Source organism: Heloderma suspectum, chromosome 12 (genome assembly GCF_057233095.1).
Source record: "Heloderma suspectum isolate Gila_16-S chromosome 12, 16-S_ref, whole genome shotgun sequence".
NCBI classification, from domain to species: Eukaryota; Metazoa; Chordata; class Lepidosauria; order Squamata; family Helodermatidae; genus Heloderma; species Heloderma suspectum.
The window spans coordinates 25083578-25091175 of NC_139469.1; positions in this window are offsets into that span (position 1 = coordinate 25083578).

Sequence of the window (7598 nt, forward strand, 5' to 3'; positions counted from 1 at the left end):
GGAGGCAACTTGAAGGAGCCCTGTGCCCAGAGCTGACGTTATTTCATCAGGGTGCAGTCCTATACACATGCTGGTAAACAGGGGCAGTTGGAACATCTGGGAGCCAGTATAGGATAGTGGCTAAGAGCCTGAGCTGTGAATCAGGAAGTCTATGGTTCGAATCTCACCTCTGCCATGAACTCTCTAGATGGCTGTAGGCAAGCCACTCTCTCTCTCTCTCTCTCTCTCTCTCTCTCTCAGCCATAGTCCCTGCCCCCATTTGCAATATGGGGAAAAATAATGCTGGTCTACCTTGAAGTGTTGTTGTAAGAATTACAACTAAATGATGCATGTTTTGGACATTTGAAAGCACGATACAAATGGCTATTATTATTATTATTATTATTATTATTATTATTATTATTTGGAGGAGGAGGAGGAGGAATAGTAGTATGGTCCAGGCATTTCTACTAGGGTTGCCTTTTTTCTTTCTTTCCTTCTTTCCTGCCTTTGCTATCTCTGCTCCTGTATCTTTAAATAGTAGCCTGCAACACAGAAAGTTAGCAGGCAAGGATTTCCCGTCACTTTAGCTCCATGCCAGGAGAAGGTTCACCATGCAAAATCTCTTGTGCTCCATTAAAAATGCACAGGAGCAGAGCCAGTTAACAAAAAGTGGCAACCTACATTTCCATCTCCACGTCAAGCAGGGTGGAAAAAAAAAAAAGAACACAGTTTTTTCTTGGGCTTTCTCTCCCATGTTTTCCTCCCCACTTCATAAGCCAGGAACGGGGATGGGATAGGGCAAAGTGGGAAATGGGCAGCCAAAGATGAAGCCTGAGGGTGCGTGGGCAGCCTGCCCCCCACCCCATCGAAGTGGGAAGATTCCCAATTAACATGCCAGACACAATCTGACTCATTTGTTTCTGTTTACAATCTGTCCTTCCCTCAGCCGCCTGGCTAGAGGGTTATCACAACTCTCCATCTGCTTTCAGTCAGGGTTAATTCCAATTGCAGTCTCTCTCTCTCTCCCCTTCCCCCTCCCCCCCATTAAACCCACATCCCCTTAGGGAAGACTTCCCCATCCTGCTGCCCTCCAAATGTGTTGGACTACAACTCCCATCAGCCCCAGCCAACACATCTGGAGGGCACCAGGCTGGGGAAGGCCATCTTAGGGCTTGTAGTACATACAAGGACTGGAGTTGTCTGCACCACCAGGGACTCAGAGGTGAAAAAAACATTCAGCCCTGAGACATCAGAGCCTGGGGAACTGCCTTTCGGGGCAGACTGTCTGTCTAGCTCAGGATTGCCTGCTGGTGGAGATCTTTCCTGCCACCAGCTTCCCGAGGTCACTTTTAATTTGGGATGGCAGATAAATCTGTTTAGGGGGTGGAGTTCAACAGCTCAGCCTCCCGGACTTTGTTTTGGTTCACTTTGGCGCCCAACTCAATCTGCAATGAGTTGGGCCAGATGGCAGATTTTCTGGGAATTTTGCACATTTGGGGGAGGGAAGGCTCTGCAATTTGCACAAATTTCTGATCAATTTGTGCAATGTACAGATGAAATTGCACAAATTAAGGCCGAATTTCCACAAATTATGCAAATTGCAGTCATAGTGGTGTGATTTGTGCAAAATAAACCATAATTTGTGCAGATTGGTCGGAAATCTGTGCAAATTGCAAGACCTTGTGAAAAGAAGTGCAACAAAGTTCCCAGCATCAGGGAAAATCCTGTAGCTCGGCTTGCAGATACGAAGCAAGTCATGCATGCCGCAGAACTCTGTTGAGCCAAAAAAAGAACTGGATTTTCAAGTGACCAACATCCCTGCTTTTAACTGGAGATGCCAGATACAGACAGAACCTGGGAACTTCCCCATGGAAAGCATGTCACTCTGCCACTTAGCTAGGACACCAGTTCCATGCTTTGGGAAGATGGATGGAACCTCCCTTCTACGGAGCCATTTCCACCTGGGAGTGGCTCTCCGATGCCCCAGGCCTGGCTTTTCCCCAGCCTTCTTGCCCAACTTTTGGCAGGCAGGGCACATGCTCCACCACTCCTGAGCTGTGCCACCCCCCGACCTGACCTTGAAGCTGTAAAGCTGCCACTGGGCGAGTCAAACCTTTGATCCATCTAGACCACTGTCCACACCATGGATGCGGAGACTCCAGCCCGCTGTGCACGTGTGTAAGTGTGTGTGAGTGATTGGGTCTGGACAAACGTGTCAAAGCTACATGCCAGAAATGAGGGCGGGCCTGCCCACTTAGGGCTGTAGCCTCACCCACTGCCCACCCCTAGGCTGAAAAAGTTTCCCCGCCCCCGGGCTACTCTGATGGGTAGCACCTCTCCCAGGCATGGGTCTTTCTCATCTCCTGCCATCTTCTCATCTCTTTTCTCATCTGGGTCACTGGCCGAGACAATGGTGGTGGTAAGGAGGAGCAGGAGATGCCATGGCCGCCTTGCTCCCTGGCTCTCTGCTTGCCAAGCGAGCAAGCGAGCAAGTGGCAGCAGTGGTGAGAAACAAGCATGACGAGCAAAAGCAGCTGGTGATGATGGGGAGAAGGCAGGCTCGGTGAGGGAGAGGGCCCATGGAGGGTGTCTTGCTCAAAGGCCCTCAAACGCCGGGAGCTGGCACTGCTTTTGACAAGAACGACATCCATTCCAAAATAGATCTGTGTCCTGTTCCGACTGGGGGAAGGCGAGATGTGAGTGGGAGTGAAAGCTCCTGGCAAGAAGTTCAGTTTAAAGATAAAGAACCCAAGGAAGGGGCGGCAGGAGTCTTGATTTTGCCCATTAACGCTTAGCGCCTGGACAGCAGGCTGAGCAAGCAGCCACACAGGTCACCTCTTCACATTCTTCCCCAGTATGGTGAGATGTATTGTATCTCTATTTAAATAATAGTCATCATTTCTCGATTTGCATCTATACTTATAAATTAGCTCATGCACTGTTTATGCAGATCTGTGTCCTCTTTCAGCCTCTTTCGTTTGGTGATGCATTGCCTCTTTTCGAGCAGTGGACAGGTGGCCACACTGTGCCCAAGTTAGTACCTGCCATATGCCAGCTCATAAGGCTGTGAGTACCCCATAATTTTACAGGAGGGTAGAAACACACACACACACACAAGGTCTTTGATTTGGCATGAGCCACATAATACAGCATCCTAAGGATCTCGCTTTAAAAAGATGCAAGAAGTTTCTATCCCTTTGGGTTATGAAGCCAATGCTTTCATTAAGGGCGCTGATGAGATCTTGAAAGCCAAGGGGTGGTGGTGGAAAAGATTTCCAGTGGTGCAAACTGAGGCTTTGGGGCATTCCTGTAACTCCTTGCCAGAAATAGTAAACGCTGCAGAATAAATAGCACATCATATGAAAGAGCATACTGTTTGGCTTGGTTTGCATCTTTTAGCCCGGTTGCAGGATCCGGTTCTTCGGATGTTTGGGTAATGGTGGGCCAGAATTTGGTGGAGGGGGGGTTACGTGAAGACAGTGCCCACAGTCCTGCCGAGGCCTTTCCAGAAAAGAAAGAAAAAAACCGCCCAGCATCTCTGTTCCCTTCCTATCCCAGCCAGCTGCTTGCTTGTGCTCTGAGTCAAGGGAAGGCCCGTGTCTGCTTGCTGGCGGAGAGGATGCACAGCTGCTTAGCGTGTGCCTGTATATGGCGTTTCTCAAGCCAGCTGGCTCCACGAAGCCCGTCATCTGCACTGGCACGTGATCGCATGCAGCATCCAAGGAGCCAGACAGCAGATCCCAGCCTCGCTTCGACATGTCTGAGCCAGCGAGTCTCCTGAGATGCAGGCTCTCTGCTTGCTCTCAAGGTCGGGCCGGCGTGCCCAAGACAAATCCAGCATGACATGTGGCCGCCTGGTGCCACGTGGGACCTTCCTTTGGCATGATGGCGTTCGAGGCCTGACCGACGGAAGGGCCTCGGAGAAGCCATCAATATTTAACAGGCACATTTATAGGCAGAAATGCACTTTGTATCCCACAAGGCAGCTTTTCAGCCAGCCACTGTAGCAGTGCCTTCACAGCAGACTGATGTGCAGACATTATCAGGAGAGGCCGTAGCTCAGTGGTACAGCCCCTGCTTGGCATGCAGAAGGTCCCAGGTTCAATCCCCAGCATCTCCAGGTAGGGCTAGGAAAGAGTCTGGCCTGTAACCCTGTAGAGCTGCTGCCAGTCAGTGTCAACATTACTGGGCTAGATGGACCAGTGGCCTGAGTCAACAAAAGGCAGCTTCCGATGTTCCTGGTACTATGTGCATCCTTATGGCATTAAAAAATAAGTTTCACCTGCTGATTTCTGCACATTATACTGTGGTCAAAAGCAGAAGAGCAGGCCAAGCTGATTTTCTCTGGTCTGTTGGTCACACTAGAAGGCAAGAGGTCACCCTCTGTCCAAAATGGCAATTTTCTATCCACCTACCTCCAACATTTCATAAAGGAAAACAGCAGTGCTTGCTTTATATTCAGTAGACATTGGTAGCTGCCATTTTACAGCAACAGGGTGTTAACTATCGGGGCTGGGGGTAAGTTGCAGGATTTCTCTTCAAGCGAATATTCCTTCTACCCAACTCGGGTGGGGCGTGCCAATCACTAAGGATGGCAAATGGCCCCACAGATGCACCGGAGGGAGGTGTTTGCATGGTTGGGGGAACAATGAGAGTTGCAGAAGTATTCTGCCTAGTATCAAACTTCTGCTAGGATCTTAAACATGTACGCTTTCCTCAGACCGCACCCCCACCCCAATGCCTTTTTGCAAACCCCAGGTCACAACCTGCACCTACAGTTGCTGTGGTTACTACTGGAGAGTTAGCAGGACAATAGCAGGACAAGAAAAAATGTAGCAACAAAAAGATGTTGCTGCAGAAATATTGGCTCACATTCCAACTAGTAGTGTAGATGACCGGAGAGAGGGGTCGACTCAGGTGCAGTGATCATGGAGGAAGGAACCACCTTTGATTGATGTATCTATTATTTGTTTGTTTGATTGATTTAATTTTATTTATATTACTTGTATATCACTTAATATCCTAAAATCTCTAAACTGCTGACAATAAATACATAAAAAAACAAAGGCAGCCATGTTGGTCATAAAAGAAATTCCAGAATCCATATTAATGTAATACGTTTAGTAGGCCAATTCAAAAATCACAAAAAAACGTGCACGCTTGCGAGATCTCCAGATCTTTTCATCAGACAAGATGTTACAAAAAACGTATTTCCCCCCATTCCTCCCCTGCTCTCGCCAACCTGCCTCCTGTAACATCTTGCCCGATAAAGAGATCTGGAGACCTCAAAAACTTGCACATTTTTTGTGATCTTTGAGTTGGTCTAATAAAGGTATTACACTATATGGATTTTGGAATAAACATGTAATATGGTATAAAATTAATATAAAAACAGTATAACAGCAATATAAAATAATAAATAGTTAAAAACATTACAAGAAAGACAATAATAATAAAAAAGATTCCTGAACAGTGAACAGTAAAGAAAAAAGAATCAAAATACAAAACAATATTTAAAATCAAGTTCTGCCAATAAAACTGGTCTTTTAGGAAAAACTTGTTTAAAGAAAAATGATTTTAGCGGATGCCGAAAACCAGCAACATCAGTGCCTGACTGACATTAACCGGCAGGGAATTCCCCAGAAAGGAAGCCAGTATACTGACAGCTGTACTCTGAGTGGATCCTGACTGGACCTGTGGTCCTTGCAGAACCACCAGGAACATCTCATCTGATCAGCTCAGTGACAGGGCAGGTGTGCTCCCAAATAGCTTGGTCCCAAATTGTTTAGGGCTTTATACACCAACAACAAAAGCTTAAACCTGGAGCAGCACAGCGGAAGCTGGGTCTCGGGTTGCCGGCTCAGGTCGACTCAGCCTTCCATCCTTCCGAGGTCGGTAAAATGAGTACCCAGCTTGCTGGGGGAAAGGGAGTCACGACTGGGGAAGGCAATGGCAAACCACCCCGCTATAGTCTGCCATGAAAACGCCAGCGCAAGCGGCGTCCCTCTAGGGGTCAGTAATGACCCGGTGCTTGCACAGGAGGAACCTTTGCTTTTTTACTGCATGCTGAAAAGGGTCAGCCCCTGACAACAGCCAAGCTGCTGCGTTCTGCACTAACTCCAGCTTCCAGAACAGCCTTAAGGGCAGCCCCATATAGAGCTCATTGCACTAATCCAGTCTAGAGGTTATTACTGCTTGTACCACTGTGGCCAAGCTATCCCTGAGAGGCTATAACCTCTCCTTTTTCTAGAGGAAGGGTGAGAAAAAGGAAGATCTCCAAATTTTTCTCAAAAAAACCACACCTCTGTGTTGGAGAGGGAAGAGTGAACATGACTCATTTATGCACACATGGAGGGGCTGCAATCAGGTACAGGAATTTGATCTCAGGTCTTTGGAGTCATATCCGATATCACTGAACAATTAATCCATCCCAACCCATTCTTAGCCTTACTCTCAATAGGTGATAAGCCTCAAATTATACACAAAGACGTGGTTAGGTAACTTACTACCATCTGCACGCATGGTAATGGTGTAGTTTTGGGAATCCAGAGCCAGATCCACGGTGAAGAGATGGTTTGACCGAATCTGGCAACTTGTGCTATTGGAGAAACACACCAGTGTAGGGGGGCCAACGGAGCGGCCAAAGAAAATAGATTCAGAGGGATTTGTTTCCTTTTCCTCTCCTATGTAAACAAGGGGATCTTGGGGTCACATCCACCAAACTCTCAGAAGTGCTTCTGGAGGGATCTGCTGTCATAATACTGTCCTCAGAAAGACTCTGGTTCTTGTTGCCCTCACCTCATCCCCCGACACCTTTCTTGGTACCCGTGAAGGTGCTCTCCTTCTTCCACTTTTAAAACAAAAAATTAACACATTTTCTTGCTGACAGCTGCGATTGCTTCAAAGCAAATGGATAACATGGTGTGTGTGTGTGTGTGTGTGTGTGTGTGTGTGAGAGAGAGAGAGAGAGAGAGAGAGAGAGAGGGAGCGAGAACAAGAGTGCATGGGTGTTGATCCTGAGTGTGAGAGAAATAAAGATACGGGAGAATGAGTTGGCTGGCAGAGGGGGGGAGGAAGAAAAAGAGTTTGCCTTCTGTGAAGTAGGTTTCTGTTGGTGCTGAAAACTGTGAGTTCAAAGGAGTTGTTTAGTCTGTTGTGGCCCAGACCCCACCTTTGCCTTGAACTCAGTCTTTTGGGCAGGTGACCTGTCCTTTGCCACATCTCCTATGGCAGCCAGTTTGTGTTGGTGCCCAGGACAGTTTCTGAAATCGCCAGATGTGCTCATGGGTCCCCAAAGCTTCCCTACCCCAGCTCTACTTCCTTAAGTATTAGGTGATACGGCTCCATGAAATTGGCTGTAACAGGAGAACTACACAACTTGGTTATGTTGTGCTGGATTTCTTTCTTGTTCGTTCTATTGTCGTGTCCTAAAAAATATGAGAAATTTTTATTTGGGCTCCAGAGGCCGCTTTGTCCCACCTCCTGATACCCTTTCTCTGCTGTATTCTCTGTACTCTCCAGAGGCCACTTTGTCCCACCTCCTAATACCCTCTCTCTGCTGTATTCTCTGTATTCTCTGCTGTATTCTCTGCTGTATTCTCTGTATTCTCCAGAGG